We start from the raw sequence: 22,248 nt of genomic DNA on the forward strand, positions 1-22,248 counted from the left end.
TTTCCACTCATTTTCCCCTACTTTTCCCCCACTCATCTTTAGGATCAATTTCTAGGAATGGAACTGGAAGTCCAACATATAAACTTGATTTATGCAAAATTGCTCCCAATAAATATTACACGAATTTCCATTTCATCCTTAGCAATGTATCAAAGTAATTTTAATCTTCACCTATCTAAGAGTTGAAAAATGGTAATTTATAACTGTATTAGCTTCCTAGGGCTGCCATAGCAAAGTACCACAAACAGGGGGCTTAAAAAAACACATTTAACATCTCACAATTCTGGAGGCTTGAAGTCTATGTGCCAGCAGGATTTTGCTTTCTCTGAAATGTATAAGAGAACCCTTCCTCCCTCTTCCTGGCTTCTACTGGTGGTCAGCAGTCTTTATTGTCCCTTGGCTTAGAGTCACTCCAATCTCTGCCCCTGTTGTCACGTGGTATTACCAGTGTCTGTGTCAAACCTACCTCTTCTTATGAAGACAAGAGTTACATTGATTAGGGCCCACTCTAATGACCTCCTCTTAACTTTTGCATCTGCAAAAACCCTATTTCTAAATAAGGTCACATTCATAGGTACTAGGAGTTAACACTTCAACTTATCTTTCTATGAGACACAATTAAACCTGTTACATTGTTCTTATCTAGATTTCTGTGATTTCCAGGGAAAATTTTTCTATATTTTATTTAAAACTTTTTCATGTTTGGGGCTCCTGGGTGGCTCAGTTGGTTAAGTATCCAACTGAGGCTTAGGTCATGATCTCGTGGTTCAGGAGTTCAAGCCCCGTGTCAGGCTGTGTGTGCTGACAGCTCAGAGCCTGGAGCAGGCTTCAGATTCTGTGTGTGCCTCTCCCCCAGCTCATGCTCATGCTCTCACTCTCTCTGTCTCTCAAAAATAAAACATTAAAAAAATTTAAACTTTTTCATGCTTAATCCTTAGTCCATTGTTCTAGTAGAGATATAGATTTCAAAAATTTACTGGTAATGTCTTTTAATATATTAGACATGTTCATTCTTTTGTAGCATGTATGCTATACATATTTTCTAATTTGTCATTAGCTATTTCATTTTCCTTACTCTTTCTAACTATACAAAAGTTTAAAATGTTTATTTAATCAAATTTAGCAACATTTTCCTGTGTAGGTTCAGAAGTATTATGAAGGCAAAATAGGGGCTCAGGGACCACTTCTGGATTGGTTAGTGTTTCTGAGCTGGGATTGGAGAAGCTGAGTTAACAGAGTTTTGGGTGTCACCAGCCAAAGATGGGCTTAGCAATTGTGTCTTCCCAGTAAGAGACGGGTGTATCAAAATGGTCTGGGGGCATCGTTAGTAAATAAACAAACAAAAGAGTGTGGTTACTCAAAGAGGGCATCATTTGGGTATTTACAGTTTCTCTGTCACCTTAGAAGAAACAGTGGTTCCTATCAACTTTGGAGCAAATTTTTCAGTGTCTGTACCCATAGCCTGATGAGTGGCAGGACTGTTTTTTCCTCTTGTTATCCAAGCTGATTTCTCACTATTCCAGTCACAGAAAAGCTTTTAGTTTTTCTGTGTATTTGTTATATATCTAATATATATATTTATATAACATATGTATTCATGTTATAATCCTTTGGGAAATGAATCATTAATCACATTTTCATATATGCTTAACTACTTCTATTCTTTGTTTTATTCCAATAAACTTTCTGATGATAGTGGCTCCAGAATTATGTTGTTTTGATTATAGCTCATATTAATTCTTATTTTCATGTCTTTCTAATCTTGAGTTATAATACTAACACTACACTATAGTAGTATAATACTAATATTGCAAAATAGGCTTATCAGTTAAGATTAACTTCAACTATGAGTAGAGAAACCTCATATAACTGATTTTCCACTATATCAGACAGCAGGCTTCTTGTTTTTATTACTCAACTGTGGACAGCACTAACTTAATGGTCCTGGTTAGGAGCAACCATGCTTCTAGCTGCAGGATGCAGAAAGGAAAAAAGATTGAGGAAAGGATAAAGATGAAGAAATGAAGAGCATATATACACAGGTTCTTAAGGAAGGCTCGAGAAGCTACAACAACACTTTGCTGCTTCAGTCTCATTGGCCGGAGAGGTCACAACCCACTTCACGGAAGACCGACAAATACAGTCTTTGTCCTGGGCTACTGGTAGACAAGCTAAAACTTCCATTACCATGAAAGAAGAGGACAGCAGACATGAGAGCAACTAGCAGTTCCTGCTATAATGTGCCCAGTGTCTCTTCAATTCTTTTACTTATTCCTTTTGCAGATAACAGTTATTCTTTCTTATAGAAATATGTATCAATAATCATTCTCTAAGTTTTATTGCAGAAAGTAACTGTCCCAAGAATTCCCTCTACATCCATGGGCTTACTCCATAGAGGCAACCACTAGCAATTCTTTGAATATTTCATTTTTAAGCCATTTTTCAAAACAGTAGGTTTATGCTTCCTTTTTAAAAATGTTTAATATGGATGATAAAAATTTAGCTTTTTACCATTTCTCTCCCTCAGGCACATATTACTCATGCATCCAGAATCCAATTGATTTAAATTCTTAGATCAGCATTCCATTCTTAATGTAATTATGGTGAAATGTTAAAAGCTGAGCCTTGTAGTATAAAATTATTTCATTCTCTTATTCCCTCATACCCTCTTCCAATTAATAGTGGTTACCTTTTTTTTTTTTTTTTGGCTTGGTTTTCTAATCCATCTCTGTATTATCTACCCTCATCTATTCTCTCAATATCATCATCATAGACTTCCATATCTCTCAGCTCAAATATATACTGGTTTATTGATAGTATATGTATCTCCCACCCTTGACCTTCCCTTCAATGTCCTCATGAGGATTCTGTCTGCTTCTCTCCTGTTTAAGAGTCTTTGATTCCTGGTTTCAGGTTCCTCATTGGTTCAATCCCACTTTTTGATGGGACTGTTCCAATAGTTCACTGAGATTGTTGATTGCAAAGGGAAGTGTTGCTAATCTTATTTGAGCTAAAAAGAAAGCATGGGACAGAGAAAAGCTCTGCATTTTCAAAACTTGGTGTGGTAAGTTTGTGGTTCAAATAGACACAACGAAAGTTAGCCTGACTGGGGCACATCCTAAAATTCCCATCCAAGGTGACTGCCTGTTGGAAGAAAAACTCCAGTAACAAGCTGCTATGGGTATATATTAAAAAAGGGAAGTGGAAAAATCTTATCAGCAATAAGAGAGCTGTGATACATCTGAAGAACTTAACTGTGCCTTTCATGAAAGTGATAGTATTTGTGTGTCTTCAAGCAAGAGAACATTAATGGCCAGACAGGGTTCTCCAGAGGACCAGCAATAGCCAAGAAAACTCCACAGCACCAACTAAAAAAGAAACACGTGTGCCTTTACATTTTTCTTATTCCCTTCTTCCTGGCTCTAACCTCCCAAAAGAGATTGATCCAGAAGTGAGAATGTGAAGATGAATGAAAAAGTAGACTGTGTTTCCCAAGATAAAGTCCAGATAATTTACAGATGGCACTAGGAGAAGGTTTGGGAGTTTGCCTAAGGTTTGGCCAAGCAAAGAATTTTTGTCATCTTCAAGGTTTTGTTTTTTTTGTGTGTGTGTTTTGTTTTTTTTCTATGTGTTTTGTTTTGTTTTGTTGCATCATAGACGGTAAAGAAAAAAATGGCTGTTGCCACATACTGTTTCTATCATTCTTCCCAGTTGTGAAGGCTCCAGCCATGGTATCATGACAGAGGTCTTCCAAGAGTCATAAAGGACAATTTAGATAAAAGGGTGATTAAAGGTTTTTTCTTTATTCCAGAAAAGTGGCAGATCACCCTTAATATTTGACATAACTTAGATTTAAAGTGGTGACCCTTGATCTTGAAGGCCTATGACATGTTATAATAATTTTGCTAAGGCATGAACTAAGAATGAGAATTAGTACAAGCAAATTTCCTAGGTATGAAGTGAATCTACTTCACTTTTGATATTCATATGTTAGTGCAACTTTTTAAAAAATCCAATTTATCTAAACAGAAAAAGAAACAGTTCATCAATTTCTCCACCCTTTTATCCTGTGGCTATAGCAACCACCATACTGTTCTATATATCTATGAGCTTAGATGTATGTATGTAGATAAATAGACAAATTTCCACATAGAAGGAAGAACATACAGTATTTGTCTTTGACTTATTTCACTCAGCATAATTCTTTCAAGGTTCACCCATGTTGTCACAAATCGCAAGATTTTGTTTTTTATGGCTCAGTAGTATTCTACTATATACATATGTGTGACAATTTCTTTATTCATTTATCCTTTGATACTTATTTTCTACCTGTAAACATCCTTGTAAAATGAAGTTTAGCAGGATCCACTCCCCTAATACATACATCCTCCATTTCTGATCATACGTGATGTTTGATTGTAGTTCTCAACCTCTACATTCTCCCAACTGATGTCCTGTCACTTTGTCCTGCTGTCATCAAGAATCCCATTAGGTTGGTTAAACCAAAATCCCTCCTCCTGGTCTCTGATGTTCCCGTGTAGGAATTTTTCATTCACTGATCCCCCGATCCTGCTCCTTATCTATAAATTCCCACTTTCCCATCCTATGTCCCAAGTTGAGTCCAATCACTCTCACTGCAAAATTCCATGATAGTGGACCCTAGACCAATTCCAACAATCTTGAGCCTCTTGTGTTTTAACAAATGCCATTGAATTTTAACATAGTTAAGTGATTATTTATATTACCATACAATATTTCTAACTAATGCTTGGATTACTACCTGAAAATTTTCAGTGAATTAATAAAAATGTTAAACAAAAAACAATCAATTGTTCAATAGAAATCTAAGGGAAATCTACAAATGGAATTTCTAACAACAAAGATAATCAATTTCTCCCCCGGGTATACTATATCCACTGGTGACTAATTAGACCTAGTGTAATCACATGAAGAAACAGCTCATGACTACAGGTGGCCTTGGTTCCAGCCAATAGTCTGTGTCCTTTGGTCAGGCATTTCTTCTGCGTTAACTCCCAAACACCAAGACACAATTTGAGAGATGTCATGAAGCTTCAATATGTTCTCTCAGGTTATTTGTACAGGAGGTAAAGATCATATAGTGCATCCTCCTTCCCTTGGTCATGACAGATCACTTGGCCTTTGCATGAGCATTTTGCAAATTGTCCATCTGTGGTTGAAAAGCTTCCATTATCAGAATGCTTTTCCTTATATTGAGCTGGTAACAGTTGTCTTCCTAACTTCTTACTGTTGGCTCTAGTTCTGCTTTTTGGAGGAACACAGTTTAAGTCAAACGCCTTCTCTGTGTTAGCAATGCAAATGGATTTTAATTTTCCGAAGTCAGCTCTCCAAAATAAACATCTCAGGTTTTTAAAACCATCTCATTATCCAGATCTCTGGGACACCCTTTCTCACTCCTTTGTCAACATTACACTTCACAGTGTATCACTTGGAATAGTACATTGAGCCACCTCACTACCTGATTACTGCAGTGGTTCTGATTACCTCCTTTGGTCTTGTCACTGTTCTTCTAGAAATAAACCCTAAGATTTCAGCATCTTTTACACTACAATGATTTAAAAACAAAACAAAACACTAGATCAGTGGCTTTCAAGCCAGGCTGCATATTAAAATCATCTGGAGGAGGTTTTAAAAAATACCGATGTTCAGTCCTAACCAAATAAACCTAAGTCTCTGGGGAAAAGGCCCAGGTACAGGTATTTGTAACTGCCTCAGTGATTCTGATGTGTAACTAAAGGAGCTTAGCTCTTAGACAGTTTGTCTCAACAGGGGCTCAAACTCACAAACCCTGAGATCATGACCTGAGCTGAAACCAAGAGTCTGACACATATCAACTGAACCACCCAGGCACCCCTTTAAAGTCAATTTTCAATGAAGTTAGGGCATTAAAACTACTATTGATATCCACCAAATGTTTAGAAGAATTTAGGAAGGATTTTGAAAAGTACAGAGATTAATTTATTTCAATTTAATATTTCTTACATTGTTAGGTTTATGCATAAAATAATTTGGTTACCATGCACTGTAAATAAAAGCATCTTAAGAGCATACTATGAATAAACTTGGATGATCTCTGATAGCAAATGACATAGCATGGTAAGCATGGGATACGGGAGTGGTTTTCTGAATTCCTGGTCTTTCCAAATAAAATAAGCATTAATTAAAAAACATGAATTCCAGGTATTCCTAGGATGAAGGGAAAAGATGATAATAAAATTGGATATGAGGTAGAGGTTTTAAACAGAGCTCAACTAAAAATAACTTTTTAATAACTGAAAATGATCAAAGAGTTACAGGATCTGCCTGAGATAGCCTTAGGGGACAATAAAGGAAAAGTCTGCATAGCCCAGTTGGGACAGCAACTGGAGGAAACAAGGAAACAAGCATAATTATGTTCTTATCCTATTAGATTCAGCCAATTAATAGCGACAAATTTAGAAGAAAACAACTACAAAATGAGATAACCTTGAAAAGGGAAATGTACAAATAAATGTGGTCTATATTTGGAATAATGGGGGGTAAGGATGACAGATAATTGAGGAATTTCAAGAATGTAAAAGTGCTGATGAACAATTTTATGTTTCATGATTTTTAGAAATCAATTTTTGTTGAGCATCAAGTGAGGAAAAAGGTAAGCTACTCTCACCTGGGTTTTGTGAGAAATGGGAAAAACAGAATCTCTACCATTTGGTAACTATAGTTAAGTAAAGGAGATGGAGTACATACCACAATTATTTATAATACAAATAGCATGAAAAGGTCATAAACAAGAAATAAATGCAATGATAGAGTTCCAAGTAGTGATTATTTTTAGCCAAAGAATCAAGGAGGACTCTTTGAAAGAGACTGCATTTAAGCTGGACTTAAAGATAGACTTCGAAATTTATCAAATGCTTTAAAAAATTTTTTTAATGTTTATTTGAGAGAGAGAGAGAGAGAGAGAGAGAGAGAAAATGCACAAGTGGGAGAGGGACAGAGAGTGACACAGAATGTGAAGCAGGCTCCAGGCTCTGAGCTGTCAGCACAGAGCCCAATGCATGGTTTGAACTTACAAATGAGGAGATCATAACCTGAGCCCAAAGTCTGATGCTTAACTGACTGAGCCACCCAGGTGCCCCTATCAAATGTTTTTAATATTCTGAAGTTAAATTGTTTTCTTTTGATCAAACTACATATTAACGTTTTTAGTAGTAAGTCATATATTCCTGTAAGGAAAATTGCATTTTAAAAATATTATGTGTAACTCTTTATAAAATTTTATCATGAAGTTAACATAAAATAAATCATGTAACAATCCATCCTTTTCTATAAATGGGTGGAATTTATGATGGTGATTTTCAGTCCCTTGGGCAATATGGAAAGATTCCCCAGTAAAACTCATCTGCTTTGGATTTTTTTTTTCCCCCTCTAAGGTAACTGACAATTTTGATGGCATTTTCTGTTTTTTCCATGGCAATGAACACACCAGCAGCTCTACTGACATTTGTTACTTCTTCCAGAGTTCATTGTAGTGATATTTCCTAGAAATTGTCCATCTCATTGAAATGTTTGAATTAATTTGCATAGAGCTTGAATTTTCTTTCCTCTTATGTCTTCAGTCTAAAGACTTCTTTTCTATCACATGTCACTGTTCTTTCTCTAATTTTGTTTATACATACTGTTAGTGGAGCCTTCTAAAAATTTCTTCGTTTTTTGTTTTACCAGGAAGACTGATCCCCAAGAGGACTAAGATTGAGAGGCACAAAGGAAGGCAGGAAAGGAAAAGGAAGGTAAGAGTTTCATCACAAGTTTTATTCTTTTGATAGCAGTGAGCAGAGGGGGAAAATAAAGCAAGATTGGGTTCTTCATAAGATAAGAAACATCATTTATCATGTTAATATAGCAATGCTTTTCAAAGAACTATTTTATTAGCCTTATTTGAGTATTGTATCTTTTCTGTTTTAATTACTTAATTTTTTAAATGTTTCTTTATTTGTGAGAGACACAGCTCCAATGGGGGATGGGTCAGAGAGAGGAGAGACAGAATCTGAAGCAGGCTCCAGGCTCTGAGCTGTCAGCACAGAGCATGATGTGGGTTTGAACCCATGAACCTTGAGATCATGACCTGAGCCGAGTTGGATGCTCAAGTGATTGGGCCACCTAGGGGCCCCGAGTATTGTATCTTATGGGTAAACACATTTATCAAACTGAAGGTCTTCAAATATATATTGTATCAGCTAAGGCTTAAACTCATCCAGAGAAAAGTACACTGAAAATGGAGAAATGTGTATGCTAACCACGTACAAGTCTGGGAAAACTGGTTTTAAACATTTTATCTTACTCCTCCTCATCCTTTGTCAACTGAGGAAGACATCCATCTCTCCTTTATCACCCAAGGGTATTTTGTTAATAAATAAGAAAGCCCACAAAGTATTTTGAATCTTTATAAATGGATGATTAATAAGAAAACTGCAAAGTTCTATTTTAAAACATATTTAAAGGTAGAGCTTTCCTGGCCAGTGTTAATAAATTTGCATTTCTACAAGAATATTTATCACGTGCTTTAATTTTAGACCACATTGACTGAAATTATGGTTATTAAACAACCAGAACCTCAGCTGAAACCCCTCAAGGCAGCCTTGTAACTCCTCACTTAGGTAGAGGCACTTGGTAATGTTAAACATCAGACTGTCTCCATATTGAAATAAGGAAAGCCATTCGTGAGGAAGCCTGTTATTTATTTTGTTGGCCCTCTCCTCTTCTATCAGCAAGCACGAGTACAATGAGATCCTGAAACAAATGAGCTTATTAAGATCATGGTTAGACATATCGTTTTTCAAATCACACTCTACAAGACAGATATGCTGGCAAAGCTGTGATAAATGTCAAGGCTCAGGCCATCCGCCATTCTTTTCAGCAGCCCGATGGCTTGGCTAGAAAAGCTTTTCATAAATTTTAGTGCACACCTGTCAAGTGGCAGGTGTGATAGTCTGCTATCGTGTAGCTTGAGCTGTGCTTTCTGGGCTGGCAGCAGAGCCACGGTGTGCAATGCAATCATGTGCTTTTCTCTGTTTGTGACCGAGGAAATCTATGTGATCACACTGAGAATCGGTGCGTCTTGGCAGATCTGCCAGTAGCACTCATCATGTAGAGATTATTTTAGATTGGCTGCCATGAGGTGTTATTTCCCATTTGTTAACACAATGGGGTTTCGTGACTACGACAGCTGAAGTACATTCATTTGTATATGGGTGTTGTCCTTGTTGCGGATGTAAAAGCCCGTTCCATCTTTCCTGGATTCCTTTAACCTCTTACAGCCAGTGCTCTACCTGAAACAACCATGGTGCTAATTATGTCACCCTCTCCTGAGAGGGGGGGGGGGGAACCCCACTCTGGCTTCAGTAGGCAGGATTTGTGAGTCAAAAATTAACTTTTTGATTCAAACTATAGGTAATTAAATTACATTTCTTATATATGCACACAAATATAATTAGAAAATTTCTGAAAGGAATGCAAACTGTTTCTAGTGATACCATTGAAGAGAAACAAAGATTTGGAGGTTGAGGAGTCAGGGTCTTCCACTGTGTTCTCTGTATATTATGGTAATGCTTGAATTGCTATCATAGTATTTTCATATATCCCTTGTGCAATAAAAGAAGGAAACTTAAGACAGGGAAACCTAAGTATTAATATCAAGGTGAGAATTAGGTCCCTGAAAATCCTACTTGGATGAACAGTGCCATATAGAGTGCTGTTGTATTTTCTGTCACTAAATCCTGACACTCAGTGGGATGATTGAATCGGATATTGGCATTCTCACATAGGTAGAATCGGAAACTTAATGAAGTTTAGTAACCTGCTTAAGTTTCAGACTAGGTTTTCTGATGCCTACGTGCAGCTTTCATTCCCTTCATGTCCCTACCTATCCCCCACTACCTCATTATTTTCTACTCTGAAAGAAATATATATTCTAATATATTTGCTATAAGAGATACCATCTTTTTCATTTTTTTAGTATTTCTGACATATATACATATATATGGTATGTTCAAGTTACCAACAGAGTTGCTGTCTTAAATTAATAAAATGCATTATTTAAAATTTTTCAGACATAAAGAGAAATTTAGATCCTGGAACATAAACAGAAATTTCAGTTAAGCTTTCCACTGAAGAAAAAATAACCACAATTTTGTTCAGAATACCAAAATTTTGGGGGGGGGGATTTTGGCAAATGCAAAACATCTGGTTTGTCAATTAATGGATATCTGCCATAAACACCATTTAAAAAATAATTGGTAAGTGGTCTCAGTTGGAAGAACATGGGACTTGGTCTCAAGAGTTGTGAGTTTGAGACCCGGGTTGGGTGTAGAGATTACTAAAAAAAATACATTAAAAATAAAATAAAAAATAACTGGTAAGTGGTAATATTAGTTTCTGTTGATGGCACAGTTGAGTCTAGAATTAATAACAATTTACAAGTTTGACACAAGCACATCTTTAAAAACCTTCAATCTACTAACCAATAATTATTTAGGGTGAAAATTTAATAGGATTTTAGGAAACTGCTTACCTGCTTCACCCCTCCTTTATTCCCCCATCTCTGACCTTTCATGGTAATACAGTAGGTTATAATCATTTTCTTCCTTTTGTTAATTTGTTTAAATGTCTGTTTATTTTTGAGAAAGAGGGAGACAGACAAAGCCTGAGTGGGGGAGGAGCAGAGAGACACAGAATATGAAGCAGGCTACAGGCTCCAAGCTGTCAGCAGAGTCTGATGCAGGGCTTGAACTTGGGAATGGTGAGATCATAACCTGAGCTGAAGTCAGATGCTTAACCAACTAAGCCCCCCAGGTGTCCCAATCATTTTTCTTTCTTTCACTCCTTTTATAAATGGTCCAGAGAAGAGGATTTTGAAAAAGGCTCTTACTCATCTTTATTATTTTAGTACTGAAACAACCTATATTCCTATCCATGTGCAGAAAGCCTGCATTCACATGCTAAAGATCTGTTGGTGACCTAGAAACTTTACTTGAAATCTCTGACATTCACTCTAATGACTACCAAGTCTGTTCCTGGCACCCTCAGGAATTAGAATTGGAGTGGGAATGGGGGAGAAATGCTGGAGGGGACTAAAAATCTTCAAACAACACCAAAAGGTGTTAGCAACGACAACTAATCACATCTACCACACAGCAGGGTCTTCTGTGCCTTACAAAAGCACCACACTGCCCCTTAGCCCTGTCACTGTTTGACTCTGTTCCCTTTGAGTTTTCTTCACAAGGCAAAGTGCAAGTAAAACTGGACTTCCTTTTGGGGCAACTAACCATGCTTCTGAACTGGAAACACCGCTCTCAGTCTCTGTCATTTCATAGGGTATGCTCAGTTCAACATTCACTCTGGCAGACATTTACTACATCCATCTTCAACTGAAGAAAAAATATGCTTTGCTTTGTAATATTGGAGACACACCTGTGAAGCAGAGGTGGTAAATGACTGCCACAAAACACAGTCTGAGAACTCCCACCCCGTTCCTTTCCCAGATGAGGCCATGGCTGTGGTTGGCACCGGACTCTGGAGAGTGGTCAAGCATTTCCGGTGAGTGCCTGTTGAACTAGAACATCCCACCCCCAGAGATGGTTGTGATTTCTGCATCCTGTACCTGTTCTCCAAGTCCTTGAATCTGCACTAGCAGTTACCCAACCAGGGTCTTCCTGACTTGATGGGTTGAAGAGCTAGAAGAGTCTTCTGTTTCCAAGAGGCTGATGGCAAGATAGACTCATCACATTTAAGAAACAACTGCCATTTTGATATTTGTCTTTATTTCAAATATTGGTCTCTAGCTTCCAAGAACTAAAATTCACTTATTAAATGTAAAGATAGATTTCTAAGAGCTTTACATTAATTAAACAGTAATCAAAGCCACCAAAGGGAAAGACCTGTTATCCAGATTTTATAAGTGAAAAAAATCAAGATACAGAGAAACAGGAATATGAGAACAGGTATATCATAATTGTCATATCTCTCTCAAGTTTGTGGCCTTAGTTGGCATGTGAGATGGTTTCATATACTGATTTCTCTGTTGAGGTCATATACTCATTTCTTTCTCTACCTGTATTTCCATTTAGACCATAGCATTTGAAATTTCTAGGTTCTCTGGGCATCTCATACAGCCTCATGTATTGAAAAATAAACTATTTTAATTAAACTGTTCATCTTGATATTAAAAGCTTTAAGATTTATTATATTCAAAAATCTTTAAAAATGAGTGAAAGCTGGCCATTGTATATTGTACAGTATGCTCCCATAGAATGCTTAGATGGTGTTCTCCCAAAGCCAAACACTTCATCGAAAAGTGATACATTTTATACACCATCTTTTACCTCAAAATCCCAAGAAAATGGAGAAGGCACATCAGACCTTGAAATCCCTGCTCACCTCCTTATTCCTTTGTGAGCAATATTCTAGCACTGTGTGCACACATGCCTTTCCACTCAGTATCTATTGAAATTGTTGCTTGAGGGATTGAGAAGGAATGTGAATAAGACAGAAAGGACACTCATGCTAATTCTATCCAGACACTAACATTCTAATCTTAGACGAAATAAAGCATCATGTATACGTTGATTTTAGAAAGGGTTTGATGAAAGCTCTGGCACTTAAATCAATCTACAGCTTGTTTCCAGCATGAAAAGAATGTTTTAACGAGTGTCTTCCTCTACTGCATTTTGGGGTGATTTCCTTTTCCCTTTTCCTCCCCTGGGGCTAGAAGCCCAGAAGTGCTCTAGGGCATCCAAGTACAGAAATAGTGCCTGTGGCATAGTCCCTGCTCTCTGGGATGTCAAATGGTGTCACAGCAAGTTCAGCACCTTGTGACACAGGGCTTCCAGAGGGCATCTTTATGCTCCTATTTCAACTTGTCAACTTCCCAGGTTTGAATTTCAAGCTGCATTAATTGTTCCATTGTCCTCTGCAGCTGTCATTCCCAATAGCCTTAGAAACAAATACCCACATCTTGCCTAAACCAGTGATCAAAAACTTTAAGTAAATGAACAATGCAATGGAGACTATCCATCCAAAGGAAATGCTCATTAGATTCTGACAGGGACACCATTAATACTCGAATAGTTTCAGGGATTGTAATCAGATGCCTGATTAATGCAAAGCCATGTTCTGCTGGCAGCTTATGCAGCCCTGAACAAAATGGCCGGATCCCCAGGAGGTAAAAATGTAAAAGAGACACAGGACCTAGAAATAGCTTCTTTGCTGGAACACTCGAGAATAAGTGATAAGTAGTTCAGCTGCTTCATTTCTCTGATGTTCTTGCAATAAAGGCTTGGCTGACTGCCTTTTAAAATTTTTTAAGGGTTTATTGCATTTGGCTTGATTTGAAACTATAGTTTTTACTCAAGGAAGGTGCGGGGTGGTTGTTTTTCATTTGTGAAATATAACCGCTATTTTAGTTGGTGAATTGTAAACATGCTAATAATTCCCCCAGCTGCATTGCCAGAGGTTTTCCTCACACATTAAGACATCCCCTGACTGCAGTTCTAACATCCTTCACTGAAGGTAAGCACCGCTCAAATGTGAATATTGCTTTAGAGGCCCCCCAAGGCCCTGGTTCACTTGCTGTTTGACGGGGCTAGTGTAGAGAAGTAACATGTAAAGCTGAGATACATCATTCCTTCAGAGGCAGCAAGGTGAGCAAGCTACTTTTTTGCAGGGACCTCAAGCATATTGTAGTATAGAGGTGGAATTTAAGGAAAGGGATTAAGCAGGCTGTGTATGGGCAAGTAATAAATTGTATCATTTATCTTGAATGTATCATAGATAAGCTGCTATATAATGATCGCCACTTCAGATAGCTGTGAAATTAGGTGATTAACTAGTTGGTACCTAACCTTCTAATTTCTGTATAAGTCTAATTACATGAAATAGAAGTCGGGGTTTTGATTTTTTACTTTGCTTTTCTGTTTGGAGTGTCAATGTAACTACTGTATTGTAAATGATGGAAAATAATTGCATATGTTAAAAAATAGTGTTATATTAAAAAAAAAAAAAGACAAGAAGAGAAAAGAGAAAAGAGCTACCATACACTGAGCCCAAACACCTACTACATGCCAAGCATTCAGTTTCATCACCAACACGATCACTGACATTACCTAACTGTGCTAGGTTATGTACTTGCTAAAAATTATTTTTTAACAAATATGTGAGATAGGTACTATGGTTATTTCTGTTTTTACAGTAAAAAAAAAAATAACCCTTAGTCTAAAAGAGACCAAATGTCTTGTTCAAGTTCCTTCAGTTAGTCAGCTGTCCAATCAAGATGGGAACTCTGGTCTGATTCTAAAGCTAAACAAACTCTAGCCTGGACCAAGCTGCTTGTAAGATGGAGAAGCTAACTCAGTGTTAACTCTTAGTTTCTTGACGGCATGGCAAAAAAGTCAGTTTGAAGTCACTTCTGAGTTAAATAACATCTTCAAACTTTACGTGCTTATTGTGGCAAGTCGCAATAAAGTAATTGTAAAATTACAATTTTATTTTTAAATAAGAATGGAGTCACTTTTAATATTATTTAGTAAGTTTTTGGGGTTTTTCTTTTTACTTAATATCTCACCATATCCTTTTAAGTTAGCATACACTGATCCAATATTTTATTTCTCATAACTGCATCCCCCTTCTTGGAATGGATAAGTCATTAGAAGGAATGGCTTATAAACAGCCTCTATTTATATGTACATGCATACACATGTCCGGACACACATATATCACATATGTATGCTGTGTGTCTCTCTATATATTATGGATATATATACATATATACATACACACATGGGAATTTATTCTTCTTGATTCCAAAAGTAGCATGGCTACCCAAATAAAGTAATACAACTCTTTCTGAACTGTTTAGCTATTTTTCACACCTTTCAGAAATGTAGGAGTGTGTACGTTTCTCCAGGTCTTCTTTAGACCCAACTCAGTTTTTTTTAGCTTTTGAAAACCTGATGGTGAAAAACTATTTTAAATTTCCTAACTAGTTATGATGTAAAGATATTAAAGTGCAGTTACATTTTACTCTCTACTAAAATATACTATATTGGTGTTGGTTTTCTATTTGATTGTTTTATTAGGTTGTATAAGCTATGGTATAATAGTGTCAAAGGCTGTGAAAATCTCCAATTTTACCCTATTTGCATGCTAACAGTTTACTGTCATTTTGTGGATACTGGCAGAAGACATAGGAAGTCTCGCCCAGAGTCAAAGGGCATTCTTTTTCATACCACATGAAGCATCATGAACATCAGCATGTTTGCGTCTGTTCTCCTTGTCTCCCCCTCTACACAAGTGCCTAGATGGATCCAGATGATGCCAGCACATGAGTTTACATCTTGCCTTAGTGTGTCCTTCTTCCTATGGTCCTTGGTCTGATTTGTACTATTCTCATGTTAAAGTCAATATAATCACACAGGAATCATTTCCCTAACTTTGGCTACAATTATGGCTTTGCTCCTAGTCCAAATGAAAACAGCTATTATCTAATTGATGTTTTATGAAAATCCATGTCCTTTACTTCTGTTGTGTGTGCACCTTGACAAATGAGGAATTAAACAAAAAAAGCCCTAGAAAGGGAAGCCCATGGGGACTTTTGCTCAATCAAAATAAAGACTTAAGATACATAACTCCTTTCTGTCAATGTAATTGCTATAAATTCAGAAGATTAGCAATATCATGACCCTACATACAGGAAGACAAAGGCTGAGGCACATCCGTGTTTCATGGGGCTTGAAGCTTCTATAACTGCAAAGGAGGGTGTGATTGAAGGTAAGAAACAAAATTATAAACAACATGACTTGGCCTGCACAAATTAAATGGCCCATACCAACGTGAGGCCTAGCATGTCAGCTAAGCCTCTTTAGCTTCACAATAAATCTGCTCTGTCTGGTAAAGGATGTGAAAGAGAAGGTTGGAGCTAATCACAATTTGAAATTTTTTGCTTTTCTAGGCCATAGTGCTATTTTAGAAGCTCAGCTAAATATGTAGCATTGGTCCCTCCAGGCAAACATTCCATAGCTTCTACCCTTCCTGACCTTGGATGATGCTGAGCTGCAGTTCAAGGAAAATGATGTTTTGTTGAGTATAGCCCCTGGGTACAAAAATTATCACATCAGATCCAGCAGGATTACCTCCAGTGCTGGGGGTGGGGGTGAGGGAATGTAGATACCATAGCAATTCATTATGTCAGGTGCCCTCCTGTGATCTCCTAAGTGTTTGTAAGGGTGAAATCTGGACTAAGTGGATTTGAAAGGTAAAAGTGGCAAGAAAAGACCTGTAGAAGTACTAGAATATGAGGAGTGATATTTAGGAATGTGCATGAAATGAATTGGGGATTAAATACTTTCAGACAGCCTTACTTAACCCTGTTTCCTCTTTCTGATTGTTTATATGTGTTTTATTTCTTTTTAAATTAACAGTAATTGGTAGACCTGGCTTATTTCCTCTTTGATTTGCCCCAGTCACCTGGTTCATGTTTCAGTTAGCCTTAAAAAATAAATCCATAATATTGAGTACCTAAAATTCACATGGTACTCCATAAACAGTTGACATAAAGATGATTACAATGCTCCCTACCCTTCCAGTCTTATTACAGAAATAAAACCAGTACACAGGTATCTTCAAAGCTAGACAGAATGCACCTTGTGGCATGGAGACCAACAGTTATTTGAGTTTAAAGGAGAAAGGTTTCTGAGAAGTAGTAGCATTTAAGATGCCTGAAAGATTTGTCTACAATGTAGACACAGAGTGCTCTAGGCAGATGAAGGGGCAAAGCTTTAGGTGTGGGAGGAGAGGGAGAATATTCCAAGGAATGGGAAGTAGTCTAGTTTTAGCTGGATGATAGAGTAATAGTAAAGAGATTAAGCAACAAAGGTGATTGTACCTCGTCACTGAGATCTTCGCACTCCCATCAATTGTAAACACTAATGTGATCATCAGTGGGGAGGTGTTTTCTGCAGGGGAATAGATGAACAGGGAGGTAATTTCGGAAAGTTAAGCTGAGAGAAGGTGGTAGAGCAGAGAAAAAACAAGCGAAAGAACTGGGAGGCCAAGTTACAGAACACACAATAGGTATGGAGGCAAAAAGGCCATTTGCAGGTCTTGCAGAGATTAAATTTTGTGATAGGAATGTGAGGTGTGGGGAAAATGAGGGTGACAGCTTTCCAGGAATCTCACAAGTTTGAGATCCTGCAGGACAACCTATTTTATTAGTCTCTTTATCAGGCTGACTTTTTCATGTGCTTTCTTTACCATTTTAGGTAGAATGCTGCCCTAATGTGCTCTCTCTCTCCCCTTCTTCTGTGCCTTCACCTCTTAGAAGCATCAGCCATTTTACTCAGCTTTGTTAATGGAATGGTGGATTAAGGCTCCCCTGCTAGTATCATAGACACTATGTGGCGTCTCAAAAAAAAAAAAAAGCAAGCTCAATTCTTCTTAAGGGGTATGGATCTTTCCTGAATTTAAGGCAAAAAAGTACACATGATAAAAACATGCAAACATCAATACTAGCAACTGCCTCCAGGTGTACAAAAAGACACCAAGAGATAGCTCCCCAGAGAAGGGGGGTGAAACACAGACCTGTGGAGAAAGGTGAAGTGGCTACTGTCAGATAGTGATGCTATGCCAGATCTCCATGACCGAGGACAGCCAACCCACTGCAGAAGAATTAGTATGTGGTTTGGAAAGTAGGAGGATATTTAAAGTCAGGGCATGGGTAGGGGGGCATGGTATACCAAGGATTTTCCCATCAACCATGGATGTCCTGTTCCTCTATTATTTTTTTAATTTTTAAAATTCTTATTATTTGAGAGAGAGATACAGAGCATGAGTTGGGGGGTGGGGAGCAATGAGAGAAGCTGACACAGATTCCAAAGCAGGTTCCAGGCTCTGATCTGTCAGCACAGAGACTGATGCGGAGCTGGAACCCACGAACCATGAGATAATGACCTGAGCTGAAGTCAGATGATCAACCAACTGAGCCACCCAGATGCACCCTCTGTTCCTCTATTTGATCTCTTCCATCTTGTTCTCATCATCACAGCCAGACCCACAAGCAACTGATGGATTCAACAGGAAAGGTGTTCTAATGCTATAAAATATACAGCATTATCTCCTCCCCAAGAAGTATTTATTTCCATCTATTTTCATACCCCTCAGTTCTGTAAGGCAGAATCATGCTTGATTTTAACTGTAAAATGTCAACAGATTCCTGACAGTCATGATTATAGATAGAGTGTCAAAGGTTCACAGTAATTTATATCAGTGCCAGAAAACTGGATCACACCTGACCTGAAAAGTAGATCTACTTGTCACCATTTGGCAAGATTTAACACTTTGTCACCATAACTAGCTGAGTTGTTCAAAATTTCACTGTGCCCCTTGCTACATATGATGGTGAAATAACCATGTTAGTCTAGGAACCAAGATTCTACCTTACTGATTTTGTGATATGCTCCAGTGTTGTTTTGAGTATTAAGTGAAACAAAAAATCCATAAAGTGTAAAGCCCTATGTAAATGAAAGTTCTTACATGATTATTACTGCAAATGCCATAATTTCCTACGACACTCAAATCCTGGTGTTGGTGGAGCTTCTGAGTGGGCCATTTGAAATGACTTTTCAGAAAATTCCTGAGGCACCCACTTTTTCTCTGTGACCTGGCTAGTATTAATCAGCAGACCAAGTACCACCCAGTAGTGAGCAAGCAGTGTTTATTTCCTAAGAAACTAAGAAAACTGAGAAAATACAACCAAAGAATGTATCCAAGTCTTGCTGGACTAAATGCTCATAGTTTGGAGATCTTTAGAAAAAGAATATAAAATCACAAGTACATAATTTGGTACAAAGTACAGGTATACTTATCGAGGAAAGAAATCACAATAAATTATGTTTAAAAGGCTGGTAACACAAACATACAAATTTCAGAAAAATGCAATAAATGCTTGATGCATAATCTAAAGACTTTTTCCGCCCAAATTTTTTTTTGCTGTATATACACTCTTATTACCTTTGTTATAGAACCATCATTTTATACCATTTCCCATAGAGAAAGCATGACAATTTAGTCTTTCCTCCAGCATAGGTGATTGAGATGGTTTTTATTACTTATAACAGAAATGTATAAAACATGGCCCTTCATATTTAGATATACTCTGTTTGCTGTTTCAGATTTGTGCTCTCACACCGGAGATTCTTATAAGTTTCGTAATCTCTTTAAAATATTATATGCATAGTACATTTTAATTATATGTATTCATTATTAAAAATATTCCTGACAGGAGAGAACTTCTGTTTAAATTTGATGTCAACAAGAAGTGAATCTGCTGCTTGCAATTGTACACACCTGCTGTTTGGAAAAATTTGCCACAGAGTGCTTCTGGTTTTGTATATCTCTGACTTTATTTATCCTAAGCTGCCTGCATAGGTCCTGTGACAGATGCTGTGGGGACCTGTTCATATTATGATATGACCTGCACATTCCTGACATGACAGCAAGTGAAATGGCTCCATGAGCAACTTCAGAAGCAAGTCTCACATTGAGTCATGGATATGACTAAATGTCTCATCTACGCATCTAAACTATACATGCCACAAATACATGTCTACTCAAACTAAGTGTATTCTTGACTCTACTTCTCCTCACCTACATTTCCAAAATCCTCATAGTTACAAAAACACTGTCATACAAATGGGGATGGACTTAGGAGCATTTTAGTGGAAGGAAAGAGCATAAAATACCTTTCTTTGCAAATACTATAAAATCATATGACTATATTCAAACCATGCTAAGGCCATCTTCAGTCCTAGAAAAGGCTCAAATAAGGACCCTAAAACTTAAGTTACTCAATTAGTCTCATGGTGAGTCTCCCTCTGAATCAATGATATGTGAAAACAAGCAACAAACACTGTCTGCATTCACCTTTTTCCATTTATAGCACAGAAGAATGTCAAGTATATATCAGCAATAGGTTACAGTTCTTCAAGCTTGATCAAAGACCAGGGTGTAAGGTCAATTAGATATGACAAAAAAGTTTAACCAGGAAAACAAGATAACAAATTTGAAATTCTAACTGAGATGTAGGGAGAATCAGAGGCAAGAAACGGGAATAAAAAGTTAACACCACAGTTCAGGATCACTGGGCATGAAACCGAAGAAGGAACTGTACCTAGAGATGCTTTGTTCATTGGACCCTTGTTTTCTCTTAACACCTAGATATTATACACTCATATAGCAAAAGACATTCAACATAAAAACCTGTCCACTGTAGGAGTTTATATAAAAGGGAAGACATGCTAGTGTTAGTCTAAGTTGTTCAACCATGACATAAACTTCTAATCACTGGTTTAGTTGACACTTCAGTGGATTTATCAGGAATTTCTTACAAATGAGACTATCAATCAGGAACCTAGCTAAGGAGATGCTGTCATTAGTGCTTCAGTGCAAGTGCAGGTAATTGCACTGAATTATTTCTAAACATGTCTTCAGTACTATCAGCCTTACTGAGCTTAGGAATTTATAGTCGCTCAGGAGAGAGAGAGACTATCACAGATTTTTTTTCCCCTTTATTACCAGAAAATAAAAAATTTTCCCCTCCCCTCAAAGAAACAAATCACATTTTCAGGAAAAAAATATTGTTGCACTTCTTTTGGTTTTAGGTCAACTTTGGGAAAATCATACTAGTGAAGGTTAGATTAAGAGATTCAATACTTAATGCAGTTCAACTGCAGGATGCCTAGATGGCTCAGTCAGTTGAGCTCTGACTGTTGAATTCAGCTAAGGTCATGATCCCAGAGCTGGGGGACGGAGCCCCATGTTGGGCTCCTATGCTGAGCCAGGAGCCTGCTTAAGAATTTTTCTCTCTCTCTTCCCACCCACCCCACCCCCATTCATGTACACATGTGTGTGCTCTCTCTCAAAGGAAAAAGGTGGGGTGGAGTGTAACTGATGTTCTCCTTCAAACCTGTCTTACCCTGGAAAACTATAAAATTAATAGGTCTTGGGTAGAAGTCAGTAAGCAAATTGAACTCCACCTTCTAAAATAATGTTGTCCAAAGTGATTTCAGGTCCAGCCGCATTCAAATTCTCAAGGTGCCTGTTCAAAATGCAGAATCATTGGCTCACAAAATTTTGAAGAAACCCCTGTCTGTGTGTGTGGTTCCCATAAGTATGTGTGGCTAACAAGCACCCCAAAGGATGCTTACGACTGTTGTATAAACTCCTGAAAGTGGTAGAAGCTGCCATAACAGAGTGGGGATTGATGTAAAGCAGGTACCAAAAAGACAACTGAAGGAATGGCCTCACGTCCTAAGTCTAGAGTGAAGAGCATCTCCAAGTAAGGATGTTCCCGCATTTCAACTATCCCTTCCCTCTGCTCTCCTTCCTGCAGATGATTTCCTTACATATCAGAACAAGCCGTTCAACTTGCTGCTTCCCATTACTGCCCCTCTGCCTCTTCTTCTCTCCTTCTGTCTGATGCAACTTAGTTTTGGGTGTTTCTCTAGCCCTTCCACTCATTCTCAACTCCCAAGACTGACAGAGATCTCAAATCCAACCAGTGCTTTAATTCCTTCTGCAATATTCCTGACTCTGTTGAAATGGCTGCTTGTTTCATTTTTAGACACTGCTGATCATTAGAACCATCTTCCTCATCACAAATCAAAACATATCTCTATAATTAGCACTACTGGTCATAGTTCTGACTTCTGGAAATACACTTCGGGTGATTGCATTCCCTTCCATATGACAGTTTTGGCTATGCTTCTATTGATGGGTATTCAGCTTTAAATATTTTGTAATGTATCCAGGATGAAGGTACTCTATGAATGTGAGATGGGAATTAAGAGTCTCAGTTGCCATTCCTATGATAATAGCTTTATAGCATAATCCTAATTAGGTAAAAACTATGAGGTTCTCTGTGCCCATCCTTAGATAAATAACCTAGGTCTAGAATAAATCAGCCAAAGGCCTGAGGAAATTTGTATTTTTGCAGTAGTGGTTCTGAATCCAGAGCAATTCTCTCACTTAAACTGCCCACCAGCTTCATCCTGAGGACAGTAAACACTTGGGAACATCTAGAGACATTGTTGTCACACTTGAGAGAGAGGTGCTACTGCCATGTAGTGAAATGATGCCAGGATACCACAACCATACAACAATGCCTAGAACAACTCCCCCCAT

Source organism: Suricata suricatta, chromosome 3, assembly GCF_006229205.1.
Source record: "Suricata suricatta isolate VVHF042 chromosome 3, meerkat_22Aug2017_6uvM2_HiC, whole genome shotgun sequence".
In the NCBI taxonomy this organism is placed as follows: Eukaryota; Metazoa; Chordata; class Mammalia; order Carnivora; family Herpestidae; genus Suricata; species Suricata suricatta.